At 41.5% G+C, this 14824-nt stretch overlaps 1 protein-coding gene across 1 annotated transcript in view; it reads left to right on the top strand.

Annotated features, from left to right (window-relative positions):
• The window catches only part of OLA1 (Obg like ATPase 1), a 713352-nt gene that overhangs the window by 382915 nt on the left and 315613 nt on the right, over positions 1-14824 (top strand). The gene's annotated exons all lie outside the window — the stretch shown is intronic.

Here is a 14824-nt window from a genome sequence, read left to right as displayed (position 1 = left end):
AGAAGCCAGACTCCATAGGCCGGTTCCTGGTGACACTGCATTTCTTATAGAGCATTGTACTCCAGTGAGTCTTGCAGTCCAGGCTTCCAGTGGTGAGGTAAATTTAAGTTTGTTCCCTACGAATTCATTCAGACAGGGTATCAAACCAGATTGAGGCATTTGGGAAAAAAATGTACTCCTCGGCCAGCCTAGAAGTGTGGTCAGTCAGTGCATTGTGCTTATCAGCGTCTGGCCCTCCATTAGGAGCATCATCCTTCTGCAGCCAGCACCGCAGAAGTAAAAAAAAAAAGGTAATAAAATTAATGTAATAATATTTTATTTTTCCCTTTCCCCAGCCAAGCCATATTTGGGGGCGGGGTCAGTGCTGCTGACTATTAGCAGGGGAGTGGTGCTTTGCCTGAGGTAGCCCGCTGCAGCCAGTCCTGGTGCTGCTTTCATGCTGCTTAACATTAGCAGCATGAGCGCATTGTCTAGATTAGTGTGGAGAATTGCTGCAGACCCTCTCTGAGGGACTGAAGCACGAAGACCGGAGGAGGCGAGCCAGCACATGCAGTGGGTATGTACATTTTTATTTTTATATTTATAGCCCACTGACCAGCACTGTGAGAGACTCGCATTGCCTTCAGCCTCCAGAGTTCTCAGGTGTGGTTGGTCATAAACAATGTTTATAGCGAGCCATAACTGATAGGTTTGGCGTTGGTCTTAACCCCTTAAGTGCTGCTGACGGCCAATGGTCGTCAGCAGCGCTACCTCCCCAGTGCTGCGCACGACCATTGAACGTCCATTCAGCACTAGTTCTAATGGACAGCGCAGCACTGGGGAGAAATGTTTACACGCAGCTAAGGTGTTAAAGGCATTGCTGGCCAGTGGTGGGTGCTCTACCAATTATTTAGGGCACTAGTCGCCACTGGTGTTCATTGGGACGATATGCGCATGCGCTCTGGGACAGGGCCTGCGAGATCTTGCTGGCGGTCCTGGAAGAACTTAGGGAATCATTAGCTCCAACCATTGAACCATTGCGAATTATCAAGATGCAGTCAGATATATAACTTGTGCTGGCCTTGGTACTGCTGATTGACTGGGAGAGGCAGTTGGCATCAGTGTGGTCCTCCGCCATGAATGGCTTTGATGCACAGGTTTCTCTGGAGGTGTACAGGCCTCCATTATGGATATGCGTTTCAATGGCTCACGTCTGTTGACCATGCTGATTCAAATCTAGAACACTTTAAGGAGAGTACGGCCATGGTACACTATCTCAGTCTTTCCAACCTGGGGCAGACCGATTCCTCACAAATTCATGAAATCCCTGTGCTACTCCAGTGGTTTAGTGTATTGGTAACAACAGTCTCCTTGCCCTCTACTGTCACCCCAGTCCTTTCGTGACTGAGATAGTGGATCCAGCAAACAGCGCACAGGTCTTCCAGGGCATCAGTCCTCCCAGTCACTGACCCTAATGCTGCAGCCTCCAAGCCACTTTAGCTCGAAATACAGAACTGTCTCCCAGTTTTCGATCAACCACATGCGACAGATGGCTCCTTCAGATAGTTCAGCATGGTTATGCCCTACTATTTGCTTCTGCCTGCTGCATATCTCTCCCACTCCAAACCGGCTCTCGGAGGAGCACCTGTCCGTTCTAATGCAGAGGGTATAAGCTGTACTCTCCATAAAAACTCACCAAGATAGTTTTGAACATAGGAATGTCTTGTTTCTCTAGCAGGGTTGGGGGTTTCAGTTCATCTTGAATCTTTACTCTCGGCATGTCGATTTATGGAAGGACAAATACAAAAAAGCGCATTCTTGCCCAGGTTATGTCTGCTCTGGATCTGAGCGACTGGATGGTGGGCTTGGTAGTGCAGGACCCGTATGTTCACATACCCGTCCTGTAGTCCCACACACGTTACCTGCCGTTCAAAGTTGGCTAGGAGCCTTTTCAGTTTGCCGTGCACCCCTTTGGTCTCAATAGTGCACTCTTTGTGTTCCCAAAAGTGATGGCTATGGTCGCTGCCCATCTTTGGAGGTCTTGGATACCAGTTTTCCCCTAAATCAACGACTGGCTATTGAAGGCTGGTTGCCAGAGTCAGTAGAAAACCACCTCCAGACTGCAGAGGCCCTCCAGACATAGTTTGGGTTCATTATCATCAATCCAAAAGTCGCACCAAGCGCCTTCTCAGAGGATCCTGTTCAACTAAGATGTCCTGGATACAGTTCAGTTCAGGGCTTTCCCTCCGACGCTATGAGTCCAGGATGTTTAGGTTATGTTCAAGATGTTTCAGCCTTGCATCTGGGTTAGAGCAGTTCTGAGGCTTATAGGTGTTTTAGCTTCCTGCATCCTCCTTATTGGCCACGCCATATGGCATATAACAGCTCTGCAGTGGAATCGGAAGTTCCAGTGGGCCCAGCAACCTGTGAGACACTAGTCAAGTTTTAAAGGTAACTGCGCCTAATCTGTAGTGGAGGCTGCTTAACTGCTATTTGACCAATGGCAGACCCGCTCCCTCCTCCACTCAGCTGTCATGGTAAGGAATGCATTACTGCCTGGCTGAGGAGGTCATCTAGAGGATCTAGATATAAGAGGCATGGCTCCACATCAGTATATTGGAGTTGCAAGTTATTCATTTAGTGCAGAAAGCCTTCTTGCCATCCATCAAGTGGAGGCTGGTATAGGTTCCCATGGACAACACTGCCATGTGCTACTACCACAAGCCATGCAGAGCTAGGTCTGGGGTCCTGTGCTAAGAATCTCTGCATCTCTGCAGTTGACAGGAACATCAGGGTATATTTCTGACTGATCATGACCAACCCGGTGGGATCTTTCAGTGCCAAGGCCTACAAGATCCTACAGTTGCAGCTGGCAGATCACAAATGGTATTTACATCTGAGGTGGTGTAGGGCATCTTCTGACAGGGGAATCCGGGCTAGATCTTTTTTGCCACTGTCAAGAACATGCAGTGTCAAAAGGTTTCTGAAATGAAGTTCTTGTAAAATCTCTTATTAGGATATTCATTCTGGTGCGAATGGAACATAGGACTCCTGCATGCCTTCCTGCCATTGCATATCCTGTAGTGAGTTCTGAAGACCAGCTTTAATATCTATTATATAGTTGTGGAATCTGCTGTTACTAGTATCCATCTGAAGAACAAGTTATTCACCTTTGCTAATTCTTTTTCTGGTAGAAACTCTGTCTAAATGCAGATTCGGTGCTGCCCTTTCTGCCCTCTCACTTACCCATACTTTGGCGTGGCCATTTTTAGCCACCTTAAAAGATCACAAATTAGAGATCTGCACACTAATACTGTCATACGGCTTATACTTTCTTTACTTTTTGGGGAAACAGAGCTGCGTATGTGCAAGAGGCCGACGCATCTTCAGGCGAAACATGGAATTCAATGATTATCAAGAACCTAAAGACCTTACTGTTTTCTATTTGCCTATCTGTTTGCATCATGGGCTCTACATCACTTTCTTTGCCTTACCCTGATTGTTCATACTCTGGCTTCACGGTGCATATTTCATGTTATATATAAAAAAAATTAACAGTATTTTCCGGCACTGCCGTCTAGCGATATTGTTCTGTACATTAACAATTCTTTATAGGGAAAGTTATTTGTTCCCGTAATGCTTATTTTGTCATTAAGAATTTAAATGTTTGCATCACGTTCTTTCATCACAAAAGCCGTGCATTCATGAATTTGTTCTCCAGTTTACCCTAATAAAAAATATGCTGTAAAACCGTGATTAACTTCAATTACTTCATCTCCGCACTGCATATGCCTTTATGGATAAGCAGACGTCACCACCAGAACTAAACAGATTGTTCCACATGACGGATTAATTATGATGTGTAAAGAATTAATTTGCAACCTTTTTTCCAGCTTAGTTTAACTGTCCATATGAGCCCTAAGTTTTATTTCTTGGCTCACCGTTATTGTCACTCACTTTACACTGGCCTGTAGTGTTGTCTGTGTGGTGTTCTAGCTTATTTTTTACACTAGCAGTTTTTACGGACTGTTAGTGAGGCAAAATTCGCCCAGCAGAATAAACATGATTACGTTTATAACCTTTTGTCTCTGTAAAAGAACTCCAAATGACATTCACTCTGTCCAGCCTTTATGTTCATTACTATTGTTAATTATTCCCCAATGCTTACCTCTTGACTGCTTTTAGCACGTCTCTCATCAACTATACATTTTTCTTTGTCAACTCACTTACTTTAGAAAAACGTTGTGTGTGTTTTCCAAATCACCAATGTCCTATTTATCATCCATTATCGAATGTTGGGAAAAGGCTACATTTCTTAGGAAAAAATTCTTGAAAATGTCACTAAGTACAAAAACTTTGCCGAATTATCACAGAAGCTTGTAATTCGGCAGGGAAGAAAGAGGAGGACGAACTATGGGAATTTAAGCTGCGGCATAAGACAGTAGGTATCTCCGAGGAAAAGACAGTTTTTAGAATTGAACCCAAAACAGACTAAATTACTTGATGGACTATACGAAATTGGGTTGACATTTTCGAGCCCACTAAATGTTTATATGCAAAATGACGCAGATTCATGATTGTCCAAAACCCTCCAACTATAATGAGAAATATTTCTGAGCAGTAGGTAAAAAAGATGCCTAAAATGTCCGTCCGAGTCTAAATCCCTACACGTCACGATATCACTATCAAATAAACAATAATGAAAAATGTCGAGAAACTTAGTTGAGCTAGTTCCCTTTGTCTTTTTAGTGAGAGCATTGCATGCATGCCTTGTTCAAGGGCCCGGCTTGTCATGTTCAGCTCGCCTCTTTGCTCTTTATTCCCCAAAAAGCTGTCACCACAGATGTGCAAGTTGCTTACATATTGACATTGTGTAAAGATGAGGCGGAAGCAGGAATCAGTAGCAGGAGATTTATTCAGGAGAAAAGAGCCGTCCAGCTTGAGGGAAAGGCAGAGCAGCAGCAACTGCCAAAACAGGGAACACTGGGGAGGAATGTTCAATACATAGGAATCCAGTCAGTGACATCACAGCAGTACAGATCACCACACACCTCCCCCCTTTTATAAAAAAAACAACAGAGAAGAAAGAAAACAATAAGGAAAAGTAAATCAGATGAAATCACGATATCTGTTAGGCTTAACAATTGCCCTAGAACTTTTCCTTAAACAATTACCGATATTAGCATCCGAATCTTCAACTGAGCCATTACCAACATTGAAATTCGATGGAGGAGCAGTTGCACGGGAAGGGTCTTTGGCAACCCGAGAAGTGCTCCACCAATTGCCATTAGACAGCTTGACAGCATTTTTGCGAACATCAACAACCTGTTGGGATTCAAGAAACTTTGAGAAACCTTTCTTGACAATGACAGGATTCTTAATTCTGACCCAGTCGCCAGCATGGATGTTGTGGGAAGACTTTTTTCCCGACTCCACATGGCAAGGCAGAGAACTAGAAGATTTTTTGTTGGCACACCCCCACACTTCTTCTAAATCACAGCCACGTGGAGACTTTTGACCATCCAAAAAGGGAAAGCTTGAGAGCAAGCTTTTCTTCCTCTCATCAATTCGAAAGGAGAAAAACCCGTGGCCACATGGGGAGAAATCCGATAAGACCATATAAGATCTTTTACAGCTTGAAAAATACAGTTGTTCGATCTGAAAGCAGCTTGCACACATTCAACAACAACTCTATTAAATCTCTCAGTTTTGCCATTGCTCTGGGGATGGTACAACGGAGTTCTAGTGTGTTTAATACAACAATTATTCAGGAAAACACCCATTTCCTTAGAAATGAATTGTACCCCGTTGTCGGTGAGAATTTCTTCCGGACAACCCTCCCTGAGGAAGATTCGGCTTAGACAATCAATAACACTCCTAGAATTGGGAACATTGATGGGTTCGACTTCGACCCACCTGGAAAGATGATCAACAAGAACTAAAAAATATTTGGAGGTGTTGGAAAGGACATGGAACGGACCCAAAAAGTCCAGACCAATTTTTTGCCAGGCTCTAGCGGGAGGAGGAACAACAGAGTCACAAACACCTTCTAAAACTAGGACTTTGTCACTGGTGTTGCAACGCGAACAGAGTTTAATGGTTTCGACAATCTGGCTGTCCATCCTTGGCCACCAAAAATTCGATCTGACATTTCTTTTGGTAATGGTGGCTCCTAGATGTCCAGAATGTGCATCAGCAATAATCTTCTCCCTGTACACAGAAGGGGGAATGAATTTATCACCCCTAACAATTTTGCCATTTTCCAAAGAAAGTTCAGAATTAGTTTTCCAGTAAATTTGAAGTTCAGGAGAAAGGGATTTTTCTTTGGGCCAACCCTTTTGTATGAAGGAGATAACATCTTTGAGAATGTCATCATTTTCAACAGCCTTGATCCAATCACATTCAGCAAAAGAAATAGAGCTTTGAGAAATATTGGCCACAAAACATTCCTCAATGTCAGTTTCACAATCATTTTCATCAGGTTCTTGTAAGGGTAACCTAGACAAACAGTCAGCCCGCTTGTTTTTACCACCCGGGATGTAGATGGCTTGGAAGTTGAATTCCAATAATTTGGTGGAAAGTCTAGCCAAACGTGCAGTGGTGCGATTGGTGTTTCTGCCTGACAAGATATCAACAAGGGGACGATGGTCAGTTTGGAGAATGAACGGTCTACCCCATAAGTAAGACTTGAATTTCTCAACACTCCAAGCGCAAGCAAGTAGTTCCTTCTCTATAACGGAATATTTTCTTTCGACAGGACGGAGAGTCCTGGAGGCAAATCCAACAGTAAATTCTTTACCATAGGCTACCTGAGAAAGAACAGCTCCTAAGCCATATTCGCAGGCATCAACAGTGACAACAGTTCCTCTATTGCCATTAAAAGGTTGAAGGGCAGGAGCGTTGGTAATGTGCTCTTTAATCAGTTGAAAACCCTTTTGACACTCCTCAGACCAGCTGAAAGTGGCACCCTTTTTCAATAAAAGTCTGAAACATTCAGTGGTCTTGGCATAATCTCTCATGAATTTTGAATAAAACTCACAAAGGCCAAGGAAGGACAAGAGCTGCTCTCTGTTGGAAGGAGCAGGAGCTTCAACGATGCTTTTCACTAGACCTGATCTTGGCCTGATGCCATTTTCAGAAATAGTATGACCAAGATATTCTACTTCTCTGGTTTTGAAAACACACTTACTCTTCTGTAAAGTCACGCCTCTTTGTTCAAGAATATGGAAAACTTGGTCAATAACTTTGTCATGTTCACTCTCAGTTTGAGTGAAAATAAGAATATCATCTTGGAAGACGACTACATTGGAGAGTTCCTCAAACATTTCAGACATGATACGCTGAAAAACAGCGGCGGCAGAAGCCAACCCGAAAGGGAGGCGACGAAATTGGAAAACACCATCAGGTGTAACGAAGGCAGTGAGGTGACGTGAGAGAGGATGCAACTCAATCTGGTGGTAAGCCGCCTTTAGATCAAATTTAGAAAACCAAGTGGATGACCCTACTCGTGCTATTAAGTCTTCAATACGAGGAAGGGGAAAGCCATCAACCCAGATAGCCTGATTGAGACTGCGTAAATCTACACACATCCTAAGGTCACCAGACCTTTTTCTAGCAAGAACAATGGGAGAAAGCCATAATGTTGATTCTACTTTCTCAATAATTCCTTGTTCGCATAATGATTTTAAATGTTTGGACAGATCCTCTCTGATGCTGAGTGGGACATTCCTAAGTTTGTGTTTAACTGGGGTAATGCCATCCTTGACTTTGATAAAGTGTTGAAAATTAGTAATTTTGCCCAAGCGATCTTCAAAAACTTTTTTATATTTATGCTCCCACAGTTTGTCATCCACAATATTGCAAACAGGAGTAGAAGAGGAAGACATAGAACAAGGAATGTTGCATTCTTCAATAAATACAGGATTAGGTAAACCAGGTTTAATGGTAATACCAAATTCTGCTTGGTGAATGAGACCTAAGACATTGATGCCTCGCTTGGCAACATAAACCTTCTCTTTAATAAATTTTCCAAAAATGGAAATTTCGGCCCAGAAATAACCTAAAAGGTTAATTCTACTTCCTTCAAATGCTACAGAAAGAACATCAGGAGGAAGCAAATACTTGTCTTGCCAGAAGTGTGAATATTTTTCGTGTGAAACAATAGTGATGCGAGCACCGGTGTCAACGAGAAGTTGGACATGATGTTTTTCAATAATGGCATCAACTTCAGGATCAGGAACAAGAAAGGTATGACTAACAACATCATTGTCTTTCACAACAACTACATACTCCTGATTGGTCACATCACACTCCGGATATTCAGTTGAAAGCTCAAGGGAATTTAAGTCAGGGGAAGATTCATTCTCATTCATAACACAACGTACGTTACCTCTTCTACCTCTCATGCAGACCTTAGAAAAATGGCCATTTTTGCCACATTGACTGCATTGTGAATTGGCGGCAGGACAATTTTTAAAATTAGAAACATGGTAAGAAGAACCACATCTAAAGCAAAAAGTACTTTGACTGAATTGTCTATTGGGCATGAAAGGTCTTCTAGTACTGGAATTTCCCATTCTTCTAAAATAACCACGTGAATCACGAGGAACAAAATTGGAAGTCTTGAGAGGAGTAGGAGTTTTAGTGGAAACAGCACTGGAAATAGAAGTATTAGAGAGAGAAACTTCTAATTGTTTGGAATCCTCCAAAGATGTTTCAATACTTTTGGCTATATCAATAGCCTTATCAAGAGAAGGATCTTTGCAGGATAATAGTTTCCCTTGAATTTGTTTACAAGAACAACGAGCAACAAGTTGATCCCTAATAAGTTGGGAAGTGAAATTGTCAAATTCGCATTTAGAAGCAAGTATTTTTAAAGCAGTGACAAACGTATCAATACTTTCTTCAGGTTTCTGAGCCCCGGTGAAGAATTTGTAACGGTGTACAACCATATTTTTAGTTTTGACAAAGTACTTGTCCAATTTAGCTATAGCTATGTCGAACTCATCAGGAGCTTCACCAGGGGGTGGAACGTAAGGAGGAAGATGGTCGAAAACGTTCTGGCCTTCTACACCAAGATGGTAATACATTAAGCGCTTTTTTCTTTCTGCACGATACCTAAGACCGTCAATTGCGCCCAAGTAGGCCATGAAAGATCTCAACCAAAGTTTCCACTCAAGAGGAGGATCTCCGGGAGTCTGAAGGAATGGAGCTGGAGGAGAAACGCTTTGCATTGTGATATCTTCTATTTTCCCTTGAAATTGAAAAGTTTAAATCCAAGAAACAACCTGAAATAAAAAAAATGTAAATGAGAAAAGAGAAAAAGAAAAAAAAAACTGTGCACAATGGAGTGCAGAAACTGTGCACTTTAAAGACAACGATGATGTGCACACTATTATGCAAAAGTGGTGTGTTGATGCTGTGCACATCAGCGTGCAGATGCTGTGCACATCAGCGTGCAGATGTTGTGGATACTGTGCACGTCAGTGTGCAGATGCTGTGCACATCAGCGTGTAAACGTTGGTAGAAGGAATAAAGGCTGTGCGCATTAGATGCTGTGCGCATCAGCGTGCAAACGTTGGTAAAGGTAAAAGGAGTAAAAGCTGTGCGCATCAGCGCTAAGTTGAAGTTCTACTCATGTAATAGGAAAATGAAGACTGAGCACATTAGCATAAAGAAAAGTAAATAATTTAGAATGTGCTTAATTCAACGCTGTTCAGACCGCTGTGTGCTCAAGCTGTGCACATCAGCGTAAATGAGTAAAGTTGCAGGAGACTGAGGCTTAATAGCTGATCAGCTGTACTCGGCAGGAAGAGACCTTTGTGACGTGTTGAAGCAAGAAACCCGGCAAAGACAATGAAGGCTGGAATGTAGAAATTGAAGGCTCTGAGACGTGGGACGTCGAGAACAAGCAGTGATTGAAAAGCAGGAAGAGCGTCTAAGTATCCATGGTGACAAGGATGCGTGCTGCGTGAAGACGCTGGATTGCTTGACGACGTTCGACGTGGAGATTCTACCACGTCATCATTCAGAGGCGCAGCCCGAGGAGGGAAGGATCAACGGAGGGAGAGTACACAGCGTGGAGAAGACTAAGGAGGAGGTAGGAAAGTCTCCAAATAGTGGCAAAACGTGGCAGAAAAGTCTTGCGGGAGTTGGATAGGAACGGTGCGGGCTGGCGCAGGGAGCAAAGTAGATTGTGCAGAGCCGGGTGAAGCGCCGTTAGAAAATGCGCAAATAAGTTCAAATGGCAGAAATTGTAAGCCAAGGAAAGGTGGAGAGAGTTCAAACGCTGCGACGGCTCTTGCAGAAGTAATTGTAAGAGTACTCACATGGCCGTGAAGGTCGAGGAAAGAAAAAAAAATCCTGAATTTCCTTAATGTAGTTGTTTAGGAACAGCAGCTGAAGAACCGCATCCCATCCTCCGTCGCCAGTGTAAAGATGAGGCGGAATCAGTAGCAGGAGATTTATTCAGGAGAAAAGAGCCGTCCAGCTTGAGGGAAAGGCAGAGCAGCAGCAACTGCCAAAACAGGGAACACTGGGGAGGAATGTTCAATACATAGGAATCCAATCAGTGACATCACAGCAGTACAGATCACCACACATTGCTTCAAGTGTTATGGTTATACCTCGATACCTCATCTGTTGCAAAGCTTACAGATAATGTAGCCAATCAGATGAAACTGGCTGCAAAATTGGCACGGATGTAGCCAATTGGAAGTGTAGAGCAACCCAGAAATATTGATTCAAAAGTTGCATGTTTGCAGCTACTCAGAAGTACAGAGGAAACTCAAAACGTTATTGACTGCGAAACAGACATAGATGTTGCCAGGCAGGACTAAAGACTAAAGGCTGTAATGCAGCCTGGGTGGAGAACATGCAAAGTGTGCATGACTGTTTGACCAGCCCGAGACTGCTGGCCAAATAGTCATGTACACTGACAGAGTGCCCACCACTCCTCCCCTACTTCTCTGTGAGCAGAGCAGCCCTGCCCTTCAAAACTGCCTCAGCAGGAAAAAATAACATCAAGTTATTATTAGGCGTCCTGGTGTTATGGCATTTATTTCTTTAACATTTCCATCCGTATTTATCCATATTAATTTTTTTGGCCATCTTATTGGTATTTATCCTTCCTCTTTTTGTGTTTTGAGAATAATGGTGTCTTAAAATGGTATATTTCCACATTTATTTAACTCTTTGACGTGCGCTAAATAGATTGATGCCTGACACGTTTTAGCAAATCAAGCAGACCCATATAACAAAACATTACACACATAGGTACATATTAGCGTTATTCTACAAATATATGTGAGCAAAGGCCGGTATTTAGGGAAATCTCTTCCTGTTTTTTAACTCCCCATGCTGTCTATCTGCTCATCTTTGGCCTGTAGTTCATGAAAGACAGCATGGAGATTCTCTCACAAGAACCACAATTTACAGTATTTTTCGGATTTTATAAATAAATACAGACAAGAAACACAATTTTTTCTGTCTGTATTTATCTGTAAAAACAGAAAACTTGGACCCTTAGTTATTATCATTTTATTTTTCCTTTATTTCACTGCTTTAAAGCACTGGGGCAATGCCTTAACGGAAGAGCTGCCACTGGTTTGCAGCATAGTGAGTTGCAGACACAGGTCACTCTCCTTGATTAACTGTAAATTTGTTTGTGACCGTTACCACGGAAACAACCTAGTTGTGCAGTCACTCGCAAAACGTGGTGCCTGTGGAACCTCTGTCACGTATTGCACCCTCTAAGTGCGGCAGCAGGTTTACAGTGCAGCCACTGGCCAGACATCCCTCGCGATGGTGAAATGCACATTCATGAGTGTGCAGGCTTGCGATCCATTTTGGAGGCAGCTGCGTTTATCTTAAGTCAATGCTGACTCTCCTTTGTTCTCAAAGGCCCAAGTTATTTACTGTCCAGTACTCACTGTATGATGAACATTAAGGCGTGCAAACTCTTTACAGCACTGGAATAGTATAAAAGGCCTAAAGAGGCACTGAGAATTTAAGCTTAGCACCAAAGCAATATGTAGCTGGGACGCCAGACGCTATGATATTGCTGAGTGAATGTTTTGCATCGTTCCAATTACATCTAGGCGCTTCGGGAAATGGACCAATGTCACAGTATGGAAAACCCTGACCACACAAAGTAGAAAGTAAGGCGAGCTCCTGCTTCTTGTGCTTGGTGCTCTGCTCCGCCGCTCCTTAAATTTAAAGTGAAAGCTATGCCATGCAGACCTGAAGTAAGGCGCACAGGCCATGCTGTGTGTAGAAGCGCGGGGCTCAGCTCGGCCGCTCCTTAAATTTAAAGTGAAAGTGGAGGCGTGCAGAAATAAAGAAAGGCATGCCTCCATGCTGGGTGTTGGAGCGTGGCTCTCAGCTCTGCCACTCCTTTAATGTAAAAATAAAAGTTCCAAAGAAAGGACATACAACTAGTAGAAGAGGACAAGTTCTGGGTGCGATCCATGGGAGTCAACAATTGAGAAAAAGGGTGGAACAAGCAGGAACCAGAAGCACCATTTTTTAAAGGACACTGGCATAATCCAATCAAAAGCTGGATGTGGGCTGGAAGCCTACAAAGTGAATACTGTATGTTGAGAGAGAGCGCATGCGCTGCCTAGGCTCGACCTACACATCAGGTCCTCACTCTGAATCCTACACACAAGCTACAGTAGCTTCAAATTAGAACTGGCATTCTCTTGATTAATTTAATATGCAGAAAAAAGAGAGTGACCCCGAGTCACACCAAACATAATGGGGTACTCTTAACAAGTGAAAAATAGATTTCTCCTTGGTTTTCTAGACACACAATTTCACACCACACTTTCTCATTTTATGTCATTCAAACAGATATAGAAAATAAGCAAACAGTAAGCCTCAAGAAACTGTCCAAAAGTATGTCAATACAAATTTTATTTAAAATAATTATACAATAAAGATTAAAAATATATTCTATCGTAAAATCTAAAACATTGATATCTAGTACATCTCATCAATATAATATGATAAATAAATGAAAGGAAACTTACTCTAATGTTACATTCAATTGAAAATATCTATTAACAAAATTAAATCAAGCCCCGAGAGAACAACAACAGACAGTTCAATTTGTCATAAACTGTAACACATTTGTGAAAAGGACAAAATATTGACTGTAACCCAATACAAAATTATTTTAAAAGTATCTGTGGAGCCGGTCAACCACTAATTGTGTAAAAAACTTTGCGTCAACGCGTTTCAATGGAATTCATCAGTTTAAACCATCTTTAGCAAGACTCTCTTTAATTCTCTCGATGATATATCAAAATATCTGTACATAGAACATATCCTGTTTGCCGATGGAGAAACGCTAGTTTTAGTTCGAGACTATTTTTATATAGCTGTCTTCACCCAGGGGCCTTGTCGATACCACCTCCTTTATATTATGCTACAACCCTTCCTTTATAATGTGTAATGTGGCGTTCTTTAAAAATCATATGATTAAAAAGTTCATTTCACACTTGATTGTGTATCTCCGAGGTAATAGCGAGATGTTTCATCTTATATAGATAAGGATACAATTCGAGGTCTCCTATTCAGCTATATAAAAATAGTCTTGAACTAAAACTAGCATTTCTCCACCGGCAAACAGGATCTGTTCTATGTACCAATATTTTGATAGATCATCAAGAGTTTTAAAGAGAGTCTTGATAAAGATGATTTAAACTGCTGAATTCTATCGAAACGCGTCGACGCAAAGTTTTTTACACCATTTGGTGTTTGGCTGGCTCCACAGATACTATCAAAAGAATTGTGTATCGGTTTTCCAGTCAATATTTTGTCCCTTTCACAAATGTGTTACTGTTTATGACAAATTGAACTGTCTGTTGTTTTTCTCTTGGGGGGCTTGATTTAGTTTTGTTAATAGATATTTTCAAGTTAAGGGAACATTAGAAAATGCTTTCTTAGATTTATTTATCATATTATATTGGAGATGTTCTAGATATCAATGTTTTAGATTTTGTAATAGAATATATTTCTAATCTTTATTGTATAAATGTTTTAATAAAATTTGTATTGACTTCTACTTTTGAACAGTCTCTTGGAGCTTACTGTTTGGGCTTTACTGTTTGCTTTTTTTCTGTATCTGTTTGAATAACATAAAATAAGAAAGAGGGGTGTGAAATTGTGTTTCTAGAAAACCAAGGAGAAATCTAGGTTTCACTTGATTAGTATAATACCAACTAGCATAAGAAAGATATTTAGTATAGGAGTACCCTAAATGACCGTATATTAATGAAAGTTATTTGAAAAATGCCCATTTTCCATTCTGTGGTTACAGTTGTGTACAAAGTGAAGATATATTAGCAAATTATACTGGTGGTATCAGCAAATTGTATTTGTTTCACTATACCGCAAGGTATAACTTGTTTGTCAGCTGTTTTCTCGACATTTTGATTTTCTTTTCTACCATCAGTGCAATTCTTGGGACCTTGTTCTTTTTGTAAATGTTCTGCTTGCTAAAAGAGAATTGCATCATAAATGCTGGCATGTCACAGAAAAGGAAGTAAGTTATGCATGTATGTTCGCGTATGTGCATAGATTACTCTTTTTTTCTGATTCTCATACAAATACATGCAACCAAAGCATAAATTACACATTGTAGTGGTTCCATACACTTTGTTGCCTAACTTGTGCATACTCATATAAAAATTCTGGAGCGTTCGCATTTTTTCCATTAAAGCATTCTCTTTTTCAGATTTTTTTTATACTATGCTTTCCTTATGCTGTTTACTACTCTAGTCTGGTTGTTACTGGATGGATTTGTTCAATTGAGACCACTTTTCTCAGCCACCCACACTGC

The sequence above is a fragment of the Lissotriton vulgaris genome, chromosome 2_1, assembly GCF_964263255.1.
Source record: "Lissotriton vulgaris chromosome 2_1, aLisVul1.2, whole genome shotgun sequence".
In the NCBI taxonomy this organism is placed as follows: Eukaryota; Metazoa; Chordata; class Amphibia; order Caudata; family Salamandridae; genus Lissotriton; species Lissotriton vulgaris.
Note: the sequence above shows the minus strand (reverse complement) of the source record. Positions and strands in the feature narration are given on the sequence as shown.